We start from the raw sequence: 13,688 nt of genomic DNA on the forward strand, positions 1-13,688 counted from the left end.
TGTAGAAAAAATTAACGCCAGTTTCATCATGAAAAATTTTAATCGCAGGAATTTTCGTCGCTGCTGGAGAGCTTTCCAACTTAGATCAATCATTCCTAATTTGAGTTATACTGGAAGTAAGGTTTTAAGTACGTCTGACAAATCCTGCCGCACTGTTTTGCATTCGTTCAAATTTACAGATTAGCATTTAGCCATAAATATCCCATATATACTGGACAACCATATTCAAAAGATTGATCGCACATTGGTGGCACACAGAGCTTCTGTAAGACATTTCGCGGGAGATTTGAAATTTCGTTTAATGAAATTTTACAGGTAATTTTGTTTTAGGGGCGATCGTTGTAGAGCCGTTCGACTGTAGTTAATGGGTGGAAGGTAAAACTGATGTTTCCACTCTGGTTTATTTTTCTTGTGCGCGCGCCTCTGAACGAGTCAAAGTTCAGTCACATTAGCATACGTTAAAGAGGATGAAGGTGAAAACCTGCGCGCTCAGGAGACATTCATTAAATAAATTACTTGACATTCTCACTGGAATACGTTACTTCCTATTACAAATCGTGGTTTGGGCACGTAACACCCAATTTTATAGCTTAAAAGGTCCACTATTTCGTTCAAAATGCAGTTTAACTCACTCTGATGGCGGAAACCACTTCGCACTAAGGCAGCCGTGGAGGGCGTGTCGGGTGCGTAGTTTACGTCCGGCAAAACAGTTAGCACACAACCGCCGGAGCCGGTAAGCGCCTCAGCCCGTGCTCTTTCGCCGGCCAGGCCTTCGGAAAAATAGGCGGCGCCCACGAGTAACACCAGCGCCAGCTCAACGAGGGCGTCGACACAATGGCGCTCGACGCGCTGCTGGACCAGCACCCGCCAGGCGACCGCCGACACGAGGCGCAGCTTCATTGCACCGGGTCACCCTGCGAACTCGAGGAAACGTTTCCGTCAAACGGGGTGAAATAAGAAAAAAATTGCCCGCCAATCCACCCTGTGAAGGTGGTTGGAAAGCGAAGCTTTTTACGCCACCCTCACGGTGACTGCGGCGCACTTGATATTTCACACACTACAACGTAACTTTAACCACGGCCTTTATTATTATTTACTTCACAACAATGTTCACTACTGCTTTATGATCGGTGTGATATACACTACTAGACTACCCCACAGTGGGGTAGTCTAGAAAATGAACCGAAGCAGTTACTAGGCTGGAAGGGTTTCGAATGACGTCAACCCTCTTTCAAGCAGCTGCATAAGCTTTGCAACAGCTGCAATCTAATCTTACGGACCGCGCCGAGCCTGTTTCCGTTGTTTGCCCGCAGCCCTTATCATCCATCATGTTGGCTCATCACTTTGAAGCTTGTTTTTGTGGTTTTTCTTGCGAAAACGAGTGCTTAGTTGTACGCTGAATGCCTGAATTCAAGTCAGCTATACTGCTATACCTGCAATTGTTAGCGGTTCGTCGGGATCGTTTTTTTTGATTACAACGACGGACACGACAGAACCCCTTGGCTGGTAGAGGTACAAAGCTTCGCTTAAAAAAAAAAACAAGGTTATGTGGATGTGGATAAGGGCAGCGAAGCTTTCGTTAAGCGGCTAATGAAACGCTGTAAGTTTACCCATGTCATTCCGTGCGTCTTTGGCCTGAAGAAAGCTGGCACGTGCACGCATGCGCACTCGCGAGGTTGTGCTATGCGCAATGTGACACGCGTGAAGCTAGTTGTCGCTGGAACGATAGAATGTAGTACGGTGCGACTGTAGGTTGGAAATGGCACGAGACTCAAATATGTGCTGAAACAGCAAGGGGCTGAAGAGGAAGTGCTTGGTGCATTGGATGTGCTTACACAGTCGAATGTTGATCAGTAAATGCAACAAGCCGTACAGAGGCTAGTGGATGACGTGTTCGTGGTATATTTGTGAATGCATGCTTTGTTACGTGTGGAAATAGAGAAAGGAAAAGTTGCGGTTGTGGCCTAATGGTTAGAGTATAGGGCTGCTGTGTAGGGAGACCTAACTTCTATCCCGCCATCGCGCAAGCAAGTCATCTTTTCGTTTTACATTTTAGCTACTCGCCAAGGCAGCAGCAGCGTCCAGCACCCATGGTCACGAAAATCCTGGAGGGTTCTCCGAGGAAGCTTAGCTTTGAAGCCTCGTATTACATGCAGAGTCTGCGGAAAGCTCGAATCCTTAGGAACCAATGCGCGCTGTCGCACAAGTCTCGGCAAAGTTTGCTGCTCTTGCTACACTTTTTGTTAAAAGTGCGCGGGCTACCTTGTCTGCGACCGTCAAGCTGTCTAAAGGCTGTTTTATAAGACAGTCATATTGGCATGGCCGTATGCGTTCCACAGGCCTGGAGTGTCAGAAGCACAGCGACAACTTCACCACACAGCCGAATAACATATGCGGTGAAGTAGCCCGTGCACTTTTTACAGCGACTGTTCATTTGACTGGCCACGTTGGAGCGCTATAGAGCGCCCTCACAGCGCGTTTTACATTCACCTGCTTTGTTCAGAGCGCCATGCTCCAGCTGAGAGCGTTGCCCAGAGAGCACGGCAAAAATTGGCTGCTGACGCGGCTGCTGGAGCTTCAATTCGTTCGTGTGGTGATTGGCAATGGGTGGTGACGTGCCCTTGTTGGTGGGATGACCTTGACTGGCGTGGTGCAAAGACCGCAGGCGTGCCGGGCTCTGATTGCGTTGGGGCAAGTTGCCAGAAGTTTAGTGGCACCTCTCCTAGGAGGTTTCGCCTAGCGTCACGAAGAGTGACGTAAGAGCCTCGTTTCGGTTCTTCCTTCCCCCATGGTTACGGCACTATACAGCGCAGTTACGGGCTTGGAGAATATTGGCGCCGTATCCACCATTTTCGTTTACGGCAGAAGCGGCGCTAATGTGTTTCCCTTTCCAGCCGTCGGTGACTCCGGCGAGCTGCTGAACGGCCGACGAGGTCGGGCTTTTTTCCGATTCCGATCTCGAGCGGGCTTCACGCCGTTGTAATCCGAGTCGGAGTGCATGCCGTAACCAGCAGAACAAGCGCAATACATCAAGAGCTCGCTGCACTTGAATTGGAGAATCTAAAGAGAGTGACGTCACGACCTTGCAACGGCGTTGTTGACACATTGTGCGCGTTGTCTTTGTCCGCGCCCGGACATGAGCCGGTCTTTAAGAGGCGTTCAAAGGTTTAACGCCCAGTGGTATAGATAGTAAAGACCACACAGGCAGGACAGTTACCACACGTGCGAACACACAGCACCTCTGAACGTCTGTCCCGCTCCGAATCAGACTACTAGCCCACATGTGTTCCCAACATAGAGTCTCCTACAATAATCACTAGAGGACACTCAGGCGCTGCAATTGTTCAGCCAGAATGGGAATGATGGGAAGTACGTGGATTTGTGTGATCTTCGTGCTTGTGGATTGAGGCGTTCTAGTGGCTTTGTTTATTACGCCTTATGTCTCTTCATTCTCGTAAATTTCAGACCAATCTAAACATTTCTAAGGGCAGTAGACGCCGCAAACACGCACAACCACTACTAATTGCAACGGTTAATCTTGTCGAGGTAGCCAAATCGAATAGTGCTTGTTTAATTATTTATTACCGAGTACTTCGCTGAAAATGACGTGTTTTCAGGGTCACGAAGCCAATTGAAGCCTGCAGAAGGACGATGTTTAGGCAAATACATGCACTATACCACCATGCCTATATATGCCGGCTGAACCGCCCCCATTGCAGCTCCCGCAGATGCTAGCGCCACCTTTGCCTCTAGTGATTATTGTATGAAACTCGATGGTTCCGAACGAGGCGAAGGCTTGCTGCCGTAAGACGCAAGATCCTACAGGGGGCGCTAGCGATTTGCTATCACGTGCAGCAAAAAAAAAAAAAGTCGCAGTTTCCCCTGAAAGGCGAAGCATCGATTGCGATAGAAAATTTGTAGAGAGCTATACGGAGTAATGATAGTAGCTTTATCAGCTGTATAAACTTCGACATGCAGCAGCACCGGCAACACGCAGAACTGTTGTCGACGCCATCGGCGTTTTGCCCGCGTTCGCAAAAAATGCGTGCGGCGTTGGTGACTGTTGCCGGAGCCTCTGATATAAATAGGCACTTGGTGCCGCAGCTAAACGTCGCCTCCCTTCCCTCGTCCTCCCCCCTCGGCCTTTCGCGCGTCGGAAGAAGGCGCGTTTGCTCTACATATATGGTGATTGTAAAGGAGGAAAGAGACGCCTACTTCTGCAGCCCTTAAGGGAGCACGGCGCAGAACGCGCGTTTGTTCTCCGCCGTGCGTTCACTCCCCGTGAAAGCGCGCGTCCTTCGCGCCCTTTCACTCGCACACACAGCGTTCGGCGGCGCGCGGCGACGATTTCATCTCCACTGACGTCATACGGAACCTCACGGCGACGGCGACGGCAGAAATGTGCGTTGGAGTGTCCATATAATTGCTATCGCAATAAAAGGAAAGTTATTTCACGTGACAGGGTTTTGCGGCGGATTCAAAAGGTGGTCGTGCACTGCATGGTCGTTATCAATGGAGCCTAACTGAGTTCTGATACTGATGAAACATGGTTACAGTATGCCAAACTGTGTGTTGTGTTGTATTGTGTTTAATGGCACTTGAGCAACTCAGTCTATAATGCGCCAAACGCAAGGTAAAATTTCTTTTCAAAAGTTGGGTCACCTGAGCGTCAGTCCTCGTCTGGGCAAGGACCCCTAGGATCCCAACAAATTAAAGACCGCAGTCTTCATCTCAGACAAGAGAAGGTGAATGAGGTGTATCATAATATGGAGCGAAGCGCGGTGGTCTGAATTCATAGTTTTTCAAGGACACCTGCTTAAGATGCTAAACAAGCTGTAGACATGTTTCATAATACGGTAATCAGCTAGTCCAGCTTTCGGCATAAGTAATATGACTCCAGTAGCTTTCAGTGAGGAGGACGCTCGACAGCATTGCGTATTCAGGTCTACGAGTGGTCTGTCACGCAATCAACTTGCTTATAATACGCGGATAATGTCTTCCGTCGCCAAAAGGAGTGTAATGAACTGAGTACATGTTCAATGGCAAGACAAGAGATCGTTTCCCACAGAGAACGGCATACATAAAGGTGCGAATGGTTGGGAAGTAACTAATATGTTATGCAAAACGAAAACATGCTTCTCTCTTTTTTTTTTCTTGACCACCGCGAAAATTGCCTAAAATTTACAGCTCCAGAAAATAGCGACGTAAAATTTAAACAACATTTTGTCCAGAAAGAGAACCAACAGGCGAAACCGAGACAGTGCAGTTGAACGGCGTGGTTAATTTTACGTGTTTTGCTTGCTTACGTGTTTGTGTTCTTGTTTTACGTGTTTCTGCTTTGAAACTTTTACGCTACGTTTGTAGAAAAATTTTTTTTTGATGTCACGTTGACTGCGGCAGATACCCTTATTTTTGTTCTAGCTAAGCGAATCAGAGATATTGACATTGCGTTGCTATTTATTGCCTCCCCAGAATACAGAATCGGCCTGCTACAAATAGGAACTATAGACAGCATGAACATAATTTGCAGTTTTCTCTTTAAAAAATACTGTTTATTTTTTTCTGATCATTAGGAATTTCCCCAAATGTTGCATCCCTAGTATTAATGCGAATACACTCACATCCGTTCGCAGAAGCGCTGCTGTTCGCAGAAGCGCGGCTCGGGACTTCTGAAACCAGGAACCGACGAACGTCTCTTCGCGGCACGATACAGGTATTGCGTTACCAGCAGCGTGCAGTCGCTCAGGAATCGCTAAAGTATCCAATGAACGATGGCTTACCTATTGAGAAACGAAGTTCCCAGGTTTGTCTCTGGAATGAAAGTATCCAGCTTGCTGATGGCGTTCAAAGCGTCTTCTTCTAAAGACGATAATGATGATTATGAACTTAAATGCACGTATTCGTAAATGAAGATAGAGATGATTATGATGATGACGAATTTAATAATAATAATAATAATAATAATAATAATAATAATAATAATAATAATAATAATAATAATAATCATAATAATAATAATAATTATTATTATTATTATTAATAATAATATTATTATTATTATTAGTATGACTATGATGATGACCTTAGAATATGTCATACTCACTGGGGAGGATTAGCCAAAAATGTGACGGCGTTACGAAAGTACAGAAAGTATTTTTTGAATTGAAAGACTGAAGCTTTTGGAGAAAGTGAGCAACGAAAATGTGGGTCTATGCGGACTGGTATGAACAGAACGAGAGAGATAAAAAAATACACCATCTTCCCGTAGGGGAACCCTGAGTAGTATGCGAAGCAGCCATGGGGTCGACTCAAGGTAGTTTTATCAGCTGTGTAAACTTGGACATACAGCAGCACCAGCAACGCGCAGAACTGTTGTCGACGCCGTCGGCGTTTTGCCCGCGTTCGCACCGAACGCGTGCGGCGTTGGTGACTGTTGCCGGTGCCTCTGGGGCGCCTACCGTCGCGCCTCTAACCTAAGCTGCTTCGCATTATCGCGCGCGGAGCCGCAGGTGTTGCCATTCGTTGCGCAATCCGGAGAGGAGAGGAGGAATGCCGAGAGGAGAGGAGGGGGAGGAGGGAGGATAGAGATGAGACAACGAGAGGAGAGGAGGAGGATGCGCATGCGCAGTATCGGTGTGGACGCCGCACGGCGGAGGGAGGGAGGGAGTGACATACCCCCGACCACAAGATGCTTCGCATCTAAAAGAAGGCATAAGCATCCAGACATGAGCCATCATCGTTATCATGATCAGCCTATATTTATGTCCACTGCAGGACGAAGGCCTCTGCTCGCGGTCTCCAATTACCCCTGCTTTGCGCTAGCATAGGCGCTATAATGTAAAATGATTCCAAACTTTTTTGATTCCAATTTCTGCAATCAGCCTCCACGATTGGTCAAAATATCTTCGGGCCACTCCCAACTTCGCCTGTCTGTCACGCGACGTCACGAAAACCGCGATAGCTCCCCATCTGATATAACGTTACACACTGATTATGCATGGTTAAACCGCACAAAAGAAAAATAATCATTCCTGATTCGACGCCTTTTCACCATTAGTCCTCTGCTATTGGTCCAATGTTTTCTGGCTACGCCCACTTCGCCTGTCTGTCACGCGACCTCACAAAACCGCGAAAACTCACCACGTCAAAGTGACGTGTACGCGAAAAAAATGGATTAATATGCCGAACAAAACTGAAACTTTTTCGGAATAGCTACAGACTGCCGCGTTCCTAAAGGAATTGAAGATGGCTGCCCTCCAATCGCTCAGGCCCTCGCTACTCGCACCTGCCGGTGAGCATGCATTTATTTGCGCATGATAAACCTTTTTGTGTGGCAGTAAAACGTTATCGAGCCCTTTCGGCACCTATGCGACATCGCTCTGCCAACTTTTCCTTGCTGAGAATCCGTTTTATCGGCATTTTTATCCTTCTGTTGCACGCCTCCGCGATTTTCGACCAGCCCCCGAAGCTAAGTAAGGCGAAGCGGACCAATCGGAGAAGCCGGCACCATCCTCTTTATGCGGTTATCTATTTTCACTGTGCTGGCTCGGCCCCACCGAAACCCTCTCCACTAGAGCGTGCTCCTCGCCTTTTGTCAGCCAATTGGATAAGATAAACCGCTGAGTGTAGACAATGTTATTGGTTTTGAAAGCGAACAAAGGTGACCTCCTATAAACGAGGAGAGTGTTTGATTGGGTTGTTCAGACAACGCTGCGGGTCACCGCCCGATGCTTGCGTCGGTGGTTACGTAAATTTGACGCCAGGAGTTTGGAATGAAAACAGTTTGAAATCATTTTACGTTATAGCGCCCGTGATTCCAACTTGCGCCTGCAAATTTCCTAACTTCATCACTCCACCTAGTTTTCTGCCGTCCTCGACTGCGCTTCCCTTCTCTTCATATCCATTCCGTAGCTCTAATAGTCCACCGGTTATCCACCCTACGCAATACATTGCCTACCCAGCTCCATTTCACTGGAGTCACTGGAAAAAGATTGAAAAATATTTCCAGTGACTCTATCGGATGGATGGATGGATGCTATGAGCGTCCCCTTTGAAACGGGGTGGTGGATTGCTCCACCAAGCTCTTGTTATTATTTTGCCTAATGTCCTACCTTTATTTTTGAGAGAACACAAAAATACTAAAAATTCCAAGCATCAAACTTTTTGTAGCATTACTGGGAACTCTGTTTCTGTACGTCTCTATTGTTTGTGGTCTCCCTACTTTTCTGCCACCAAACCTCCAAACGCCTCTTACTAATCTCTATAGCGGACATGTTTACTTTGCCCCTGCTATCCCTGAAACCAAGGGCGTCAAGGAGATGCGGCCTTGCATGCGACCCGGAAAAGTCGCAGCTCCCAATCCTCAAAAAGAGGACGAGAGTTCAGCCTCCCTAGGAGACACCGGACCCAATACTGACCCTGCACGGAGTGAACATACCCAAGGTGGACGTACTCCGTAACCTGGGCCTCACTTTCCAGAAGGACGGTTCCGGTCTAACCGCCATTAAAAAGCTGCAAGCTACAGTTACCCAAGTCGCGCACTTGGTGCGAACAGTGAGTAACAGAAAGCATGGCCTGAAAGAGCAGGACATGGTCAGATTAATACAAGCCTTGATAATCAGCAGAGTCACTTACGGCACCCCGTACCTGGGTCTCACGAACAGCGAGAGAGACAAACTGAACACTCTAATACGAATGATCTACAAGCTGGCACTGCGGCTTCCACCAACGACGCCGACAGAGAAGCTACTCAGCCTGGGCGTATACAATACTTGGGAAGAGCTAGCAGAGGCCCACAAGACACGTCAGATAGAGCGACTCAAGGTCACCAGCACGGGCAGGGACACGCTAAGCAGACTGGGCTACCCAGTGGAATATGAATCCAGAAAACAGCGGGTTCCTCTTACCCAGAGGAAGAAGATCACGGTGGCGAGCATCCCGAGAAACATGCACCCTGAATACAACAGGGAAAGGAAGCAAGCGAGTGCAAGCTCTACGTAAGTCCTACGAAGGACGAATAAAAGGAGAAGTCTGATACACCGACGCGGCAAAATACAAGAACAGAGCGGCCCACGCTATCAGCGTGATCAACGGCCGAGGAGAAGAGGTAGCAGCGGCCTCGGTAAACACTCCAGACATCGACTGCGCGGAAGAAACGGCGATAGCCCTGGCGGCCACTACGAACAAACGAGAGGAAGATCCCATCACAGTCATCGTGGACTCACAGACAGCATGTATAAAATACCAAAAAGGCCGCATTTCCAAACAAGCCCTGAGCATCGTCGAGAATCTAGACAATATTCAAGAACTATACATTGTCCGGGTCCCGAGACACGAGTCCCTGGCGGGTAATGTAGCGGCTAACGCCGCTGCCCGAGATCACATTCTCTGGGCTATCCCACCGGGTTCACGAGTCCCCGTAGACCAACACGAAAGCGTCCCGAAACGATACTGCCGATATCCTAAGCCACTACAGACTGGGTAGGAGGATCTACCCACCCCCGCATCTCAAGCTAACAAGAGAAGAGGCGGTGATATTTCGCAAACTACAGACCGGCACCTTCCAGCACGGCACCCTCCTACACGCCATGTATCCTACTAGCTATGCTTACAAGTGCGCCTTCTGCTCTGCGCCCAATACCCTCTACCACATGGTATGAGAATGTGGGCGAAACCCATCGACACCACGCATCACCGGACCAACCGTCGAGCAGTGGGAGGCCCAGCTGACAAGCCCGAGCCCTGAAGACCAGCATCGCCTGGTGAGCAGGGCCAAGCTATCGGCTCCTCAATGCGTGCTACATAAAAGTTTTTCAGAGCGTGAATGAAGCCCGCGAATGCACGCAAAGGGCTTCGAGTGGCGAGTCGCACGGCAATTTTGAGTCTATTCGCTGGCTTCTTTCACGCTCGGAAAAACACTTTTATGTAGCAGGTATCGAGCAACAGCAAGCTGTATCGCGAGTTTTATGTGACACGTTTCATCTAATTATAATGTTTGAGAAGTTGATTAATTAAGAATAATTTTGTAATTAGGTGAAATGCCAAAAATAAAAAAAGAACATGTGAATGGCTTGAAGATATTTCGGTGACAGTTATGCTTTACCCAAACATTGATTTCCTTGATGCTAGAGTTTGAACTAAAAAATCTGTGGTTCTTCAATGCGCTCTTTCAGATTCTGATCACCGAAAAATATTCGCAGATTTTGTGCGTACAGTTTCAGAAAAGTCCAAGAGAACATTCTGTTAATATTGCTGCTTAAACGAAAAGGGACTACGTTGGAGTACAATTCAGTTGGCCCTTTACCACTGACGGGCTCAGGGTTGTATTGCTAAATCCTTTTCACGATGCTTGAGAATCAGCTATAAAACTGATTCTCAAACATCTTAATGCTTTGCATAAGCAAAGCATTATGATGTGCGAAAAGCGATATACAATTTTCATTATTATGTTACCATTTTCATCGCGTAGTTTTCCAAATGACTTGCCCAGAATGAACACAAGCTTCTCCGACATGTCAGAGAATAAATTTTCGTTGGAGGTTTCTTTCGCTTTAATTCATCTGTGCCCAACCAGGCAGGTATCTGCCGAATGCTTACCTTCGTCTGGAAGTCGCACATGTATCGGTGCCGCTTTAGTGACGTACTCAAACACAGCTATCACGCGTTATCTGATTGGCCATCGGTGGTCAAGTCATTTCGTACCATCATCCCTGTTGTGGTATCTGGTATTTAGCCGTCCTCAGATTTTCTTGTAGAGCGAACCGATGTTGATGAAAACAGCGCCCTCAGCCATCATCCGCTATTTCACGCTCACTCTTTTTCGGTCTAGGAAGTTATTCTCGCTGGTAAGAGATGGTGTTTGAGCGTATCAAAATTGGGGTTAGGTTGCCTTACAGTGACAGTGTTGTTTACGTGGAACGTACTCCAAGCAGGTGACACTGGCTTACACCAGACATGGCTTGCAATGACGGATTTTCGGCTAACACTATAGCTGATTCCAAGTCATACAAGCAATGATATTCGCCAACCAGGCAGGAAGATTAAATTAGTCTTACGCAGCCGTGTATCTGCCGTACCTGTATGCCACCTTTTATTTGATTTGATGGCATATAATGAAAATAAACAAAATTGTACGCATCGCTGTTGAAAAGCATTTAAATACCTGCTTTACTAAAGCTCGCTTTCACGTAAATTCCGACATGCACGTCGAATGTACATTTTGTTTTTCGGGTGATAATTGTGCTTTACGCCAACTTTGCTGTCCTGCATAATAGAGGTTCTTTTGTACTTGTGGGATCCGCAGTAATGCATTTTTATCACCGGGAAATTCTCGCTGTCAAGATTTGTAGTTTCTGAAAAACTTGGAAGAAACTTGTGTTACTGTTGCTGCTGAAACGAATGAGGATTAGCTTGGAGTGCCTATTCAGTCGGCTCCGTGAACGATCCATTTTTCCGCATGCGGGGCAGATGGAAAGCTGGAGCACAAAATTCATAGGGGGGCGGATTTGCCAGCGAAGCTGTTTAGGCTGCGTACATTATAAAATCGTATATATATGTTTTTCATACGGCACCACACTACGCCGTCACAAGCACCGCCGCGTTCACCACACCTCCCATGCTGCTGCAGCCGCGCCGGCACTTCCGACGCGCGTTACGTTATAACCACAAAAGCTCAGGCCACGTGTGTAGACGCCGTCGCCACACTCTTTCCCCCTCTCCCCCTTCCCGTCTCCATTCCTGTCCACGCGCTGTATCCCCGATACGGACGTAACCCACCCAGGGTAACCTCCCCCCCCCCCCCCCCCCTTTGGAACGCATGCGGGGTATGCATACCCGGGGCTAGAGGTTAGCAGCCTTCGCTGTAAAATACTCAAAGTATCTAATCCAAGCGACGGCAAACAACATTGCCTTGGTTCTGTCCAGCTACGTGGCATTTGCATATCTTTAAATCTTGGTGCAGGGTAGTTGGGACACCCTGTCTATCTTACACCGTGGTCGAAGTAGAGATCGCACGTGATGCATCGTCGCTGGCGAGTTGGCTGCGGTCGTACAGCGTCAATCTCTCCACGGGTGTCAATGCGTGCACCAAGCACACCGACGGGAACCAGGGAGCCGCCGTGGCGTCGGGGTTGCGTGCTCGTCATCTCGCACCCCGGAAACCCCCGGGTTCCATTCACACCCATACCGAAATCTACCAAATTTTCTTTCGAAAGCCATTAATTTCCTTTTGTTTACAGGGAACCTCACTGAGAAATTTTACGCGAGTCCGAGCATTTTCGGCGTGTTTTCGCTCTTTGCGCCGTCGGCCCTTTTTGGTACCCTCTTTCGGTCACGCCGACCGATTTTCGCATAACGGGATATACAATGCTTTCGCACTAAAACTAGTTTAGAGCGCAGCTCTTAGGCGCCCGTTTCTGCGCTGAGCGTTGGCGTCGGCGTTGCCTTCGGCGTAACCGAGCGAACAAGCACAGCGAAGAATGCAAGAGCAAACGTGGAGCGCAGCGGGCGATGAAAGATGGCGATAGCGAAGAGAGCGCGAGGGGGAAAGCGGAGGAGGAGGGTGCAGCGATAGCATGAGGCGGAAAGAAGAGGAGGAGGAGGAGGGTATGGTGACAGCGTGACGGGAAAAGCGTACTGCCGCACAAGACGGCCGACGACCGCTACGAAATGGCGCAGGAGTAGCGCGCCGTCCTCTGTTTACCGATGGCGCATGCGGCGAGCGCGTCCTACGATACCATATATGGAAACAAAGCGCTGCATGAGCGGATGTCTGTCTGCGGCGGTTGCTGCGAATCGCGCCCACGCGCTGCCTCTCGCGATCTCCCGATTAGCGAGGCAGTCGCGCCACACTTCGCTCCGTTTGCAACGTGCCGCACGAGACAGATAGTCCGCGCCAGCTAATATATCGCGAAATGAAAACCCATATTGAGCTGCGCTCAAATTTTCTCATTAGGGATTATCGTAATCGTCGGTGAATTTTTGCACAATGTGAATTGCACAGGTCACGTGTGATTGCACACGTGACGTGTGTAATCAGGCATGCACTAGGCACAGCTTTAGTAAGCCAGAACCGTGGACTCACACCTTACGGTATACTGTTCCTTCCTTTCAAAAAGACAATATCAGTAATACACCATATGATTTGTTTATGTTGTTAGAACTCTATTTATTATGGGGAGGCCGAATGATCGACAGACATGCCGTGCCACCTCGCTCGACAAGGTCTGCCTTTCGAGAAGAGGCTGCTCAATTGCGTAGTGTGGTTGGAACCTTTGATCCCGTTCCTGAGTGGATTTCGTATCTGGACGCTTGTGTTTGTTTGCACGATTTTTGAACTTTCATTGGACTGCCTAGCATGTGTGCATTTGTTTTTCATGTGTGTCTTAATGTAGCGTAACCAATTTCGCATGAAATTACTCATAATTTCATGCAATAAAGAAAAAAAAAAGGCACCCGTGTCTTCAGGGAAGCGTGCTCGTCTCGCACCGCCGGAGGCCCGGGTTTGATTCCCACACAGACCGAAATGTACGAAATTTTCTTTTCAAAGCCGCTAATTTACTTCGTTTACAGGAAGCCTCCCAGATAAATGTGGCTTCAATCCGAGCATTTTCTGAAGTGTTTTTATTACTGTTTGCACAGCGGGCCATTTTTCGTCACGGCGCACTTTCGCACGCCTGCCTTACACGCGC

This window comes from Dermacentor silvarum, chromosome 11, assembly GCF_013339745.2.
Source record: "Dermacentor silvarum isolate Dsil-2018 chromosome 11, BIME_Dsil_1.4, whole genome shotgun sequence".
NCBI classification, from domain to species: Eukaryota; Metazoa; Arthropoda; class Arachnida; order Ixodida; family Ixodidae; genus Dermacentor; species Dermacentor silvarum.